This window comes from Oncorhynchus tshawytscha, linkage group LG10 (genome assembly GCF_018296145.1).
Source record: "Oncorhynchus tshawytscha isolate Ot180627B linkage group LG10, Otsh_v2.0, whole genome shotgun sequence".
In the NCBI taxonomy this organism is placed as follows: domain Eukaryota; kingdom Metazoa; phylum Chordata; class Actinopteri; order Salmoniformes; family Salmonidae; genus Oncorhynchus; species Oncorhynchus tshawytscha.
The window spans coordinates 13995797-14010993 of NC_056438.1; the positions used below are offsets into that span (position 1 = coordinate 13995797).

A 15197-nucleotide genomic window follows, 5' to 3' on the forward strand; every position below is an offset into this window, starting at 1 on the left:
TCCTCTCTACCTGTCTCTGTCCTTTTAGCCAGGAGAGATCATCTTTGGTGACGGCTGCTCCAAGCTGTGTCGTTGTGCTGGAAACTACATCTTGGACTGTGTGGACAACTCCTGCTCTCCCACAGAGGAGTGTCGCAACGGAGCCTGCTATCCTAAAGGTACTGTTAGCTGAGTTATAATACATTGTTAGGCAAAGTTATCATAACTTGTATTAGCTCAGTTATCACAACTTGTATTAGTTCAGTTATCATAACTTGTAATAGCTAAGTTATAAGAACTTGAATTAGCTGAGTTTTTATTTTACCTTTATTTAACTTGGCAAGTCAGTTAAAACTTCTTCAGGATTGGTGGGTTGAGCTAACGTAGGCTAATTCGATTAGCATGAGGTTGTAAGTAACAAGAACATTTCCCAGGACATAGACATATCTGACATTGGCAGAAAGCTTAAATTCTTGTTAATCTAACTGCACTGACCAATTTACAGTAGCTATTACAGTGAAAGAATACCATGCTATTGTTTGAGTAGAGTGCACAGTTTTGAACATGAAAAGTTCATCAACAAATTAGGCACATTTGGGCAGTCTTGATACAACATTTTGAACAGAAATGCAATGATTCATTGGATCGGTCTGGAACTTTGCACATACACTGCTGCCACCTAGTGGCCAAAATCTAAAATGAAGCTGGGCTGGAATAATACATTATGGCTTTTCTCTTGCATTTCAAACATGATGGTACAAAAAAATACAAAAAAGCGGTGGGTTTTTCTTTGTATTATCTTTTACCTGATCTAATGTGTTATATCCTTCTACAATCCTTTCACATTTCCACACACTTCAAAGTGTTTCCTTTCAAATGGTACCAAGAATATGCATATCCTTGTATCAGTGCCTGAGCTACAGGCAGTTAGATGTGGCTATGTCATTTTAGGCGAAAATTGAAAAAAGTGTCCAACACTTAAGAGGTTTTTAAGAACAATTTCTTATTTGCAATGACGGCGGGTTAACTGCCTTGTTCACGGACAGAACGACAGACTTTTACCTTGTCAGCTCGCGGATTAAATTGAGCAACCTTTCAGTTACTGGCCCAACGATCTAACCACTAGGCTACCTGCCGCCAAAGTTATCATAACTTGTATTAGCTCAGTTATCATAACTTGTATTAGCTCAGTTATCATCACTTATATAAAGATCATCAAAGTCTTATCAAATCTATTATATTGGGAAGGAGTTCCATCGTGAAACCCACGGGAACATCCAACCTACAGTAAAGTGGATCGTTCCTAGAGTTTGATTCTTAGCTATGCAAACAGACAGCCTTATATACAGTATACATGTATTATGTTCAGCTTGGAAAACACTATTTACATTTTGTCAGGCATCATTTGGTGAAAATAATAACCCAACTATGTGAACAATGAGTCAGTATTATTTCCACCAGCCAATTACTAATCTCACTCCCAACTTTATAATCACTATTCCCCCCAGACACCTCTACCTGTATCGCGTCTGGTGACCCTCACTACACCACCTTCGACAAGAAGAAGTACAACTTCATGGGGAACTGCAGCTACCTGATGTCAGAGCCCTGTAACCACACGTCAGTGCCTCACTACGAGGTGCATGCTGACAACGAGAACCGCTTCAACAAACCAACCATCTCCTACCTGAAGGCTGTGCATGTGTACGTGCGTGGGGTGAAGATCTCCATCTTGAAGGGAGGCACCGTGCAGGTGAGAGAGAGAGGGATTGATGGAGGGATAGGGTTGGGGTAGAGAGAAAAAGAGATGAGGAAGACGTTTGAAAATGTTTAATAACGTAACAATAGAAAGAAATACTGATAAAATGCAGAGCCCTGCATGTACAAATTCAATATAAAGTAACATACACTGTCAAGAACAGTTTGTCATTGTATTCAATAAATATTTTTTTGCCACCGAAGGGAAATTCCCGAGCAGCATTAAATGCATCAAATTCATACAAAACACAGAACAGCTTATAAAGAGGAAGCTAAAAAACATAAAAAATGAAGTGCCCCTCACTAACACGTCTGTGTCCTCTTCTCCTCCTAGTTGGATGGTATCAATGTGAACATCCCACTGACCCCAGCTACAGGCGTGTCTGTTTTGAAGTCTGGTAAACACTACACTGTAGCCATGGACTTTGGTGTGACCGTACGATATGACGGAAACCACTATATGGACATCAAGGTCATCAAGGAGTGAGTCAAAACTGCTTCATACACACACTGAAGAGACACACACACACACACACATACAGAGAGAGAGACCAAAAATGGGGTCTATGCAGCTTGGTTTCTCTCCTACAGTTTTGGTGACCCCGACATGATATACCATTAAAATAACCATATAAACACAACGTACAATAAAAACCAAGTAGAAAGTTCTCACATTGTAATATTTTTATTTTATAATTTTGTCATTAATATTCTTGAAAAAATGCTTGACTCATCGGTCTATTTGCTCCTCTGTATTTAGCTATAAGGACAAGCTGTGTGGACTGTGTGGAGACTACAACGGAAACTCCAACGATGACTTCAGGAAACCCGACGGTTCTCTGACCACCAACCCCAATGACTTTGGACACAGCTGGGTCACAGATCCCAAGTGAGTCATGCCACCAGTTACACACACACACACACACACACACACACACACACACACACACACACACACACACACACACACACACACACACACATGACACACTCAGACACACACACACACACATTACACACACATAACACACACATAACACATGACTGATTCACCCTGTCTCTGACTCCAGTTGTAACAAGAAGCCCAACACCACCATCCCAGGCTGTACTGATGATGAACTGGACAGGTATGAGAGCTCTGGCTACTGCGGCATGCTACTGGACAAGAACGGACCGTTCGCTGTCTGTCACCCCAAGGTCAACCCCAATGTGAGTAACTACCGTAATGTGTGGTGTATAGTGTCTTACCTAATGTGAGATATTACTGTAATGTACGGTATATAGGGTCATATCATATTTTGTCTTTAAGATTCAACAAAAGTTTGTTTAATGTGTAAAATCTCACACCCAAGAAAAACATTTTGTAAATATATAGACATATTTAGTGCATAAATGTTTAAACACTCTTAATTATATTCAATTCAAACAACTTTGTCACTTAAGTAACCAAACCTCCAAGCTTTGGTGCAAGTCGAAGACACGCATATGTTTATGTGTGTCTATTTCAGAGTTTCTTCAAGGACTGTCTGTTTGACCTGTGCGAGCTGGATGGTGCTCAACCCATCCTGTGTGAGTCCATCGAGTCGTACGTCAACGACTGTCAGGACCGAGGAGTCACCATCGGAACCTGGAGGAACAGCACCTTCTGCCGTGAGTACAGATCAGTGTTGGGGTCAATTCCATTTCATTCCAGTCATTTCAGAAAGTAAACCAAATTCTCATTCCAAGTTTTCCCTCACTGAAAAGCATTAAAGAGAATTGGAATTGGTATTTTAAAGTACTTCCTGAATTGACTGGAATTGAAATGGACCCCAACCCTGCTACAGATACATGTTATACATAATAATAACAAGGAAGAGACGGATATTGATGATGAAGATGGAAATTGCAGTGATTAATATAATAATAATGATTCATTCACTCACCAAAGACCCTGCTGTTATTAGCACATCAAAGACCAAACAATACACTCTAACAGTACTGTTCCGTATAATCAACAACGTCATTATTAAGAGACAGTCATGTTTTAAAGTAGACCTATCTCCTAATGTCTCCTCTTCCCTCCTTCTCTCCAGCTCTGACATGCCCCCCCAACAGTCAGTACGTGCCCTGTGCCGCCCCTTGCCAGCCCAGCTGTGCCTCCAGACCCTCCACAGGGTGTGATGCTCCCTGTTCAGAGGGCTGTGTGTGTGACCCTGGTTACGTCCTCAGCGCTGGGAAGTGTGTCAAAGAGAACTCCTGTGGCTGCAAAGGCACCAACGGACAGTACTATGAGGTGAGTGTGTTGTGTGTCGGGTGATGGACTTTGTGTGTGTGACGTGTATGTAACCAACCTGCAACCAACCACTGATGAACTATTGTCTCTCCCTCCATCTCTCCTCCTTCCCTCCCTCCCTCCAGCCTGGTGAGGAGTGGTACCTGGAGGACTGTAAGCTGAAATGTTATTGTAACGCTCCCTTCGTCACCTGCAATCCCTCTGATTGCCCTCCAATGCACGAGTGTAAGGTCCAGGGAGGAGAGATGGACTGCTATCCTACAAGTAAGTCCCCTGACATAAACAGTCCGTACAAACACCCACACACACTCAAAATGGTGTTTTGACGTCTGACGTCTTGGATGGTAGGGTAGGTGACCAGGCTGTGACCATATGAGTTGACCAGACAGCACAAACAGATCTGAGACTTGGCTATAATGTCTTTCTCTCTTATGTCTCATGCTGTCTCCCTCTATCCCTCAGCCCCAACTACAGTCAAACCAACTACTCCCATACCAACTACACCTAAACCAACTACTCCCAAACCTACTACCACAAAACCACCAGGTGAAATTAACAGACAATCACCTGTTCTCATTTTTACGATCAGAATCAGAAACCGCTTTATGTATTTGCGGCGCAAATCAATTAATTGGTAAACCAATAATTCCTGATATTAACCCCTTGTCTCCCTTCTGCCTCACCCTCTTACCCTCTCTTCTTTGCCTCCCCCCATCCTCCTCTCTCTCTCCCCCCAATAGTGACGTGCCCTCCCAATGCTGAGTATATAGAGTGTGGCCCTGCCTGCATCCCCAGCTGTAAGGAACCCTCCACCAACTGCACTGGCTCCTGTATCAGCGCGTGTTTCTGTAAGCCAGGCTTTGTGTTCAAAGGCAGACGCTGTGTCCCCATAGAAACATGTGGCTGTCTGGAGGGAGGTGACTACTATGAGGTACGAGACCATCTGGGATTGTTAGTCTGTGGTTAAGAATGTACTGTGTGATTGAATATGACACAATATAATGTGATGTACAATATTGTGAATGATTTACAATACGGCATACCAATCGATATATGATACACGATATATACGATGTGATACACAATATGATACAATATTATACAATACAGTACTTTTACTGTCCAGAATGTCCACTTACATGGATATTGATAGTGCTCCTCTCAGCACATCACAAATATACTTTCAAAATGACCAGCAACACAAGGAACACACGCATACATTTACAGAATGCACAAATAAATTACAATATATATTGTAAAAAAAAACATGTTAATAATTCCTCTCTACCTGTCTCTGTCCTTTTAGCCAGGAGAGATCATCTTTGGTGACGGCTGCTCCAAGCTGTGTCGTTGTGCTGGAAACTACATCTTGGACTGTGTGGACAACTCCTGCTCTCCCACAGAGGAGTGTCGCAACGGAGCCTGCTATCCTAAAGGTACTGTTAGCTGAGTTATAATACATTGTTAGGCAAAGTTATCATAACTTGTATTAGCTCAGTTATCACAACTTGTATTAGTTCAGTTATCATAACTTGTAATAGCTAAGTTATAAGAACTTGAATTAGCTGAGTTTTTATTTTACCTTTATTTAACTTGGCAAGTCAGTTAAAACTTCTTCAGGATTGGTGGGTTGAGCTAACGTAGGCTAATTCGATTAGCATGAGGTTGTAAGTAACAAGAACATTTCCCAGGACATAGACATATCTGACATTGGCAGAAAGCTTAAATTCTTGTTAATCTAACTGCACTGACCAATTTACAGTAGCTATTACAGTGAAAGAATACCATGCTATTGTTTGAGTAGAGTGCACAGTTTTGAACATGAAAAGTTCATCAACAAATTAGGCACATTTGGGCAGTCTTGATACAACATTTTGAACAGAAATGCAATGATTCATTGGATCGGTCTGGAACTTTGCACATACACTGCTGCCACCTAGTGGCCAAAATCTAAAATGAAGCTGGGCTGGAATAATACATTATGGCTTTTCTCTTGCATTTCAAACATGATGGTACAAAAAAATACAAAAAAGCGGTGGGTTTTTCTTTGTATTATCTTTTACCTGATCTAATGTGTTATATCCTTCTACAATCCTTTCACATTTCCACACACTTCAAAGTGTTTCCTTTCAAATGGTACCAAGAATATGCATATCCTTGTATCAGTGCCTGAGCTACAGGCAGTTAGATGTGGCTATGTCATTTTAGGCGAAAATTGAAAAAAAGTGTCCAACACTTAAGAGGTTTTTAAGAACAATTTCTTATTTGCAATGACGGCGGGTTAACTGCCTTGTTCACGGACAGAACGACAGACTTTTACCTTGTCAGCTCGCGGATTAAATTGAGCAACCTTTCAGTTACTGGCCCAACGATCTAACCACTAGGCTACCTGCCGCCAAAGTTATCATAACTTGTATTAGCTCAGTTATCATAACTTGTATTAGCTCAGTTATCATAACTTGTATTAGCTCAGTTATCATCACCGTCTTATCAAATCTATTATATTGGGAAGGAGTTCCATCGTGAAACCCACGGGAACATCCAACCTACAGTAAAGTGGATCGTTCCTAGAGTTTGATTCTTAGCTATGCAAACAGACAGCCTTATATACAGTATACATGTATTATGTTCAGCTTGGAAAACACTATTTACATTTTGTCAGGCATCATTTGGTGAAAATAATAACCCAACTATGTGAACAATGAGTCAGTATTATTTCCACCAGCCAATTACTAATCTCACTCCCAACTTTATAATCACTATTCCCCCCAGACACCTCTACCTGTATCGCGTCTGGTGACCCTCACTACACCACCTTCGACAAGAAGAAGTACAACTTCATGGGGAACTGCAGCTACCTGATGTCAGAGCCCTGTAACCACACGTCAGTGCCTCACTACGAGGTGCATGCTGACAACGAGAACCGCTTCAACAAACCAACCATCTCCTACCTGAAGGCTGTGCATGTGTACGTGCGTGGGGTGAAGATCTCCATCTTGAAGGGAGGCACCGTGCAGGTGAGAGAGAGAGGGATTGATGGAGGGATAGGGTTGGGGTAGAGAGAAAAAGAGATGAGGAAGACGATGGAAAATGTTTAATAACGTAACAATAGAAAGAAATACTGATAAAATGCAGAGCCCTGCATGTACAAATTCAATATAAAGTAACATACACTGTCAAGAACAGTTTGTCATTGTATTCAATAAATATTTTTTTGCCACCGAAGGGAAATTCCAGAGCAGCATTAAATGCATCAAATTCATACAAAACACAGAACAGCTTATAAAGAGCAAGCTAAAAAACATAAAAAATGAAGTGCCCCTCACTAACACGTCTGTGTCCTCTTCTCCTCCTAGTTGGATGGTATCAATGTGAACATCCCACTGACCCCAGCTACAGGCGTGTCTGTTTTGAAGTCTGGTAAACACTACACTGTAGCCATGGACTTTGGTGTGACCGTACGATATGACGGAAACCACTATATGGACATCAAGGTCATCAAGGAGTGAGTCAAAACTGCTTCATACACACACTGAAGAGAACACACACACACACACATACAGAGAGAGAGAGACCAAAAATGGGGTCTATGCAGCTTGGTTTCTCTCCTACAGTTTTGGTGACCCCGACATGATATACCATTAAAATAACCATATAAACACAACGTACAATAAAAACCAAGTAGAAAGTTCTCACATTGTAATATTTTTATTTTATAATTTTGTCATTAATATTCTTGAAAAAATGCTTGACTCATCGGTCTATTTGCTCCTCTGTATTTAGCTATAAGGACAAGCTGTGTGGACTGTGTGGAGACTACAACGGAAACTCCAACGATGACTTCAGGAAACCCGACGGTTCTCTGACCACCAACCCCAATGACTTTGGACACAGCTGGGTCACAGATCCCAAGTGAGTCATGCCACCAGTTACACACACACACACACACACACACACACACACACACACACACACACACACACACACACACACACACACACACACACACACACACACACACACACACACACACACATGACTGATTCACCCTGTCTCTGACTCCAGTTGTAACAAGAAGCCCAACACCACCATCCCAGGCTGTACTGATGATGAACTGGACAGGTATGAGAGCTCTGGCTACTGCGGCATGCTACTGGACAAGAACGGACCGTTCGCTGTCTGTCACCCCAAGGTCAACCCCAATGTGAGTAACTACCGTAATGTGTGGTGTATAGTGTCTTACCTAATGTGAGATATTACTGTAATGTACGGTATATAGGGTCATATCATATTTTGTCTTTAAGATTCAACAAAAGTTTGTTTAATGTGTAAAATCTCACACCCAAGAAAAACATTTTGTAAATATATAGACATATTTAGTGCATAAATGTTTAAACACTCTTAATTATATTCAATTCAAACAACTTTGTCACTTAAGTAACCAAACCTCCAAGCTTTGTTGCAAGTCGAAGACACGCATATGTTTATGTGTGTCTATTTCAGAGTTTCTTCAAGGACTGTCTGTTTGACCTGTGCGAGCTGGATGGTGCTCAACCCATCCTGTGTGAGTCCATCGAGTCGTACGTCAACGACTGTCAGGACCGAGGAGTCACCATCGGAACCTGGAGGAACAGCACCTTCTGCCGTGAGTACAGATCAGTGTTGGGGTCAATTCCAGTCATTTCAGAAAGTAAACCAAATTCTCATTCCAAGTTTTCCTCACTGAAAAGCATTAAAGAGAATTGGAATTGGTATTTTAAAGTACTTCCTGAATTGACTGGAATTGAAATGGACCCCAACCCTGCTACAGATACATGTTATACATAATAATAACAAGGAAGAGACGGATATTGATGATGAAGATGGAAATTGCAGTGATTAATATAATAATAATGATTCATTCACTCACCAAAGACCCTGCTGTTATTAGCACATCAAAGACCAAACAATACACTCTAACAGTACTGTTCCGTATAATCAACAACGTCATTATTAAGAGACAGTCATGTTTTAAAGTAGACCTATCTCCTAATGTCTCCTCTTCCCTCCTTCTCTCCAGCTCTGACATGCCCCCCCAACAGTCAGTACGTGCCCTGTGCCGCCCCTTGCCAGCCCAGCTGTGCCTCCAGACCCTCCACAGGGTGTGATGCTCCCTGTTCAGAGGGCTGTGTGTGTGACCCTGGTTACGTCCTCAGCGCTGGGAAGTGTGTCAAAGAGAACTCCTGTGGCTGCAAAGGCACCAACGGACAGTACTATGAGGTGAGTGTGTTGTGTGTCGGGTGATGGACTTTGTGTGTGTGACGTGTATGTAACCAACCTGCAACCAACCACTGATGAACTATTGTCTCTCCCTCCATCTCTCCTCCTTCCCTCCCTCCCTCCAGCCTGGTGAGGAGTGGTACCTGGAGGACTGTAAGCTGAAATGTTATTGTAACGCTCCCTTCGTCACCTGCAATCCCTCTGATTGCCCTCCAATGCACGAGTGTAAGGTCCAGGGAGGAGAGATGGACTGCTACCCTACAAGTAAGTCCCCTGACATAAACAGTCCGTACAAACACCCACACACACTCAAAATGGTGTTTTGACGTCTGACGTCTTGGATGGTAGGGTAGGTGACCAGGCTGTGACCATATGAGTTGACCAGACAGCACAAACAGATCTGAGACTTGGCTATAATGTCTTTCTCTCTTATGTCTCATGCTGTCTCCCTCTATCCCTCAGCCCCAACTACAGTCAAACCAACTACTCCCATACCAACTACACCTAAACCAACTACTCCCAAACCTACTACCACAAAACCACCAGGTGAAATTAACAGACAATCACCTGTTCTCATTTTTACGATCAGAATCAGAAACCGCTTTATGTATTTGCGGCGCAAATCAATTAATTGGTAAACCAATAATTCCTGATATTAACCCCTTGTCTCCCTTCTGCCTCACCCTCTTACCCTCTCTTCTTTGCCTCCCCCCATCCTCCTCTCTCTCTCTCCCCCAATAGTGACGTGCCCTCCCAATGCTGAGTATATAGAGTGTGGCCCTGCCTGCATCCCCAGCTGTAAGGAACCCTCCACCAACTGCACTGGCTCCTGTATCAGCGCGTGTTTCTGTAAGCCAGGCTTTGTGTTCAAAGGCAGACGCTGTGTCCCCATAGAAACATGTGGCTGTCTGGAGGGAGGTGACTACTATGAGGTACGAGACCATCTGGGATTGTTAGTCTGTGGTTAAGAATGTACAGTGTGATTGAATATGACACAATATAATGTGATGTACAATATTGTGAATGATTTACAATACGGCATACCAATCGATATATGATACACGATATATATGATGTGATACACAATATGATACAATATTATACAATACAGTACTTTTACTGTCCAGAATGTCCACTTACATGGATATTGATAGTGCTCCTCTCAGCACATCACAAATATACTTTCAAAATGACCAGCAACACAAGGAACACACGCATACGTTTACAGAATGCACAAATAAATTACAATATATATTGTAAAAAAAAACATGTTAATAATTCCTCTCTACCTGTCTCTGTCCTTTTAGCCAGGAGAGATCATCTTTGGTGACGGCTGCTCCAAGCTGTGTCGTTGTGCTGGAAACTACATCTTGGACTGTGTGGACAACTCCTGCTCTCCCACAGAGGAGTGTCGCAACGGAGCCTGCTATCCTAAAGGTACTGTTAGCTGAGTTATAATACATTGTTAGGCAAAGTTATCATAACTTGTATTAGCTCAGTTATCACAACTTGTATTAGTTCAGTTATCATAACTTGTAATAGCTAAGTTATAAGAACTTGAATTAGCTGAGTTTTTATTTTACCTTTATTTAACTTGGCAAGTCAGTTAAAACTTCTTCAGGATTGGTGGGTTGAGCTAACGTAGGCTAATTCGATTAGCATGAGGTTGTAAGTAACAAGAACATTTCCCAGGACATAGACATATCTGACATTGGCAGAAAGCTTAAATTCTTGTTAATCTAACTGCACTGACCAATTTACAGTAGCTATTACAGTGAAAGAATACCATGCTATTGTTTGAGTAGAGTGCACAGTTTTGAACATGAAAAGTTCATCAACAAATTAGGCACATTTGGGCAGTCTTGATACAACATTTTGAACAGAAATGCAATGATTCATTGGATCGGTCTGGAACTTTGCACATACACTGCTGCCACCTAGTGGGCAAAATCTAAAATGAAGCTGGGCTGGAATAATACATTATGGCTTTTCTCTTGCATTTCAAACATGATGGTACAAAAAAATACAAAAAAGCGGTGGGTTTTTCTTTGTATTATCTTTTACCTGATCTAATGTGTTATATCCTTCTACAATCCTTTCACATTTCCACACACTTCAAAGTGTTTCCTTTCAAATGGTACCAAGAATATGCATATCCTTGTATCAGTGCCTGAGCTACAGGCAGTTAGATGTGGCTATGTCATTTTAGGCGAAAATTGAAAAAAAGTGTCCAACACTTAAGAGGTTTTTAAGAACAATTTCTTATTTGCAATGACGGCGGGTTAACTGCCTTGTTCACGGACAGAACGACAGACTTTTACCTTGTCAGCTCGCGGATTAAATTGAGCAACCTTTCAGTTACTGGCCCAACGATCTAACCACTAGGCTACCTGCCGCCAAAGTTATCATAACTTGTATTAGCTCAGTTATCATAACTTGTATTAGCTCAGTTATCATCACCGTCTTATCAAATCTATTATATTGGGAAGGAGTTCCATCGTGAAACCCACGGGAACATCCAACCTACAGTAAAGTGGATCGTTCCTAGAGTTTGATTCTTAGCTATGCAAACAGACAGCCTTATATACAGTATACATGTATTATGTTCAGCTTGGAAAACACTATTTACATTTTGTCAGGCATCATTTGGTGAAAATAATAACCCAACTATGTGAACAATGAGTCAGTATTATTTCCACCAGCCAATTACTAATCTCACTCCCAACTTTATAATCACTATTCCCCCCAGACACCTCTACCTGTATCGCGTCTGGTGACCCTCACTACACCACCTTCGACAAGAAGAAGTACAACTTCATGGGGAACTGCAGCTACCTGATGTCAGAGCCCTGTAACCACACGTCAGTGCCTCACTACGAGGTGCATGCTGACAACGAGAACCGCTTCAACAAACCAACCATCTCCTACCTGAAGGCTGTGCATGTGTACGTGCGTGGGGTGAAGATCTCCATCTTGAAGGGAGGCACCGTGCAGGTGAGAGAGAGAGGGATTGATGGAGGGATAGGGTTGGGGTAGAGAGAAAAAGAGATGAGGAAGACGATGGAAAATGTTTAATAACGTAACAATAGAAAGAAATACTGATAAAATGCAGAGCCCTGCATGTACAAATTCAATATAAAGTAACATACACTGTCAAGAACAGTTTGTCATTGTATTCAATAAATATTTTTTTGCCACCGAAGGGAAATTCCCGAGCAGCATTAAATGCATCAAATTCATACAAAACACAGAACAGCTTATAAAGAGGAAGCTAAAAAACATAAAAAATGAAGTGCCCCTCACTAACACGTCTGTGTCCTCTTCTCCTCCTAGTTGGATGGTATCAATGTGAACATCCCACTGACCCCAGCTACAGGCGTGTCTGTTTTGAAGTCTGGTAAACACTACACTGTAGCCATGGACTTTGGTGTGACCGTACGATATGACGGAAACCACTATATGGACATCAAGGTCATCAAGGAGTGAGTCAAAACTGCTTCATACACACACTGAAGAGAACACACACACACACACACACACACATACAGAGAGAGAGAGACCGAAAATGGGGTCTATGCAGCTTGGTTTCTCTCCTACAGTTTTGGTGACCCCGACATGATATACCATTAAAATAACCATATAAACACAACGTACAATAAAAACCAAGTAGAAAGTTCTCACATTGTAATATTTTTATTTTATAATTTTGTCATTAATATTCTTGAAAAAATGCTTGACTCATCGGTCTATTTGCTCCTCTGTATTTAGCTATAAGGACAAGCTGTGTGGACTGTGTGGAGACTACAACGGAAACTCCAATGATGACTTCAGGAAACCCGACGGTTCTCTGACCACCAACCCCAATGACTTTGGACACAGCTGGGTCACAGATCCCAAGTGAGTCATACCACCAGTTACACACACACACACACACACACACACACACACACACACATATGACTGATTCACCCTGTCTCTGACTCCAGTTGTAACAAGAAGCCCAACACCACCATCCCAGGCTGTACTGATGATCAACTGGACAGGTATGAGAGCTCTGGCTACTGCGGCATGCTACTGGACAAGAACGGACCGTTCGCTGTCTGTCACCCCAAGGTCAACCCCAATGTGAGTAACTACCGTAATGTGTGGTGTATAGTGTCTTACCTAATGTGAGATATTACTGTAATGTACGGTATATAGGGTCATATCATATTTTGTCTTTAAGATTCAACAAAAGTTTGTTTAATGTGTAAAATCTCACACCCAAGAAAAACATTTTGTAAATATATAGACATATTTAGTGCATAAATGTTTAAACACTCTTAATTATATTCAATTCAAACAACTTTGTCACTTAAGTAACCAAACCTCCAAGCTTTGGTGCAAGTCGAAGACACGCATATGTTTATGTGTGTCTATTTCAGAGTTTCTTCAAGGACTGTCTGTTTGACCTGTGCGAGCTGGATGGTGCTCAACCCATCCTGTGTGAGTCCATCGAGTCGTACGTCAACGACTGTCAGGACCGAGGAGTCACCATCGGAACCTGGAGGAACAGCACCTTCTGCCGTGAGTACAGATCAGTGTTGGGGTCAATTCCATTTCATTCCAGTCATTTCAGAAAGTAAACCAAATTCTCATTCCAAGTTTTCCCTCACTGAAAAGCATTAAAGAGAATTGGAATTGGTATTTTAAAGTACTTCCTGAATTGACTGGAATTGAAATGGACCCCAACCCTGCTACAGATACATGTTATACATAATAATAACAAGGAAGAGACGGATATTGATGATGAAGATGGAAATTGCAGTGATTAATATAATAATAATGATTCATTCACTCACCAAAGACCCTGCTGTTATTAGCACATCAAAGACCAAACAATACACTCTAACAGTACTGTTCCGTATAATCAACAACGTCATTATTAAGAGACAGTCATGTTTTAAAGTAGACCTATCTCCTAATGTCTCCTCTTCCCTCCTTCTCTCCAGCTCTGACATGCCCCCCCAACAGTCAGTACGTGCCCTGTGCCGCCCCTTGCCAGCCCAGCTGTGCCTCCAGACCCTCCACAGGGTGTGATGCTCCCTGTTCAGAGGGCTGTGTGTGTGACCCTGGTTACGTCCTCAGCGCTGGGAAGTGTGTCAAAGAGAACTCCTGTGGCTGCAAAGGCACCAACGGACAGTACTATGAGGTGAGTGTGTTGTGTGTCGGGTGATGGACTTTGTGTGTGTGACGTGTATGTAACCAACCTGCAACCAACCACTGATGAACTATTGTCTCTCCCTCCATCTCTCCTCCTTCCCTCCCTCCCTCCAGCCTGGTGAGGAGTGGTACCTGGAGGACTGTAAGCTGAAATGTTATTGTAACGCTCCCTTCGTCACCTGCAATCCCTCTGATTGCCCTCCAATGCACGAGTGTAAGGTCCAGGGAGGAGAGATGGACTGCTACCCTACAAGTAAGTCCCCTGACATAAACAATATACTTGCAAAATAAATATGTTTATGATGTTCTTGTATATTTACTTTCTTTATCCTCTTGGTTCCTGGAGGAACATAGGGCCTGTACTAAAGTTATTATCTTGGTTTCTGGAGGAACATAGGGCCTGTACTAAAGTTATTATCTTGGTTTCTGGAGGAACATAGGGCCTGTACTAAAGTTATTATCTTGGTTTCTGGAGGAACATAGGGCCTGTACTAAAGTTATTATCTTGGTTGCTGGAGGAACATAGGGCCTGTACTGGAGGAAAAGTTATTATCTTGGTTGCTGGAGGAACATAGGGCCTGTACTAAAGTTATTATCTTGGTTGCTGGAGGAACATAGGGCCTGTACTAAAGTTATTATATTGGTTGCTGGAGGAACATAGGGCCTGTACTAAAGTTATTATCTTGGTTGCTGGAGGAACATAGGGCCTGTACTAAAGTTATTA

The 15197-nt window shown here is 42.0% G+C and overlaps 1 pseudogene; it reads left to right on the top strand.

Annotated features, from left to right (window-relative positions):
- The window catches only part of LOC112259760, a 110653-nt pseudogene that overhangs the window by 53110 nt on the left and 42346 nt on the right, over window positions 1–15197 (top strand).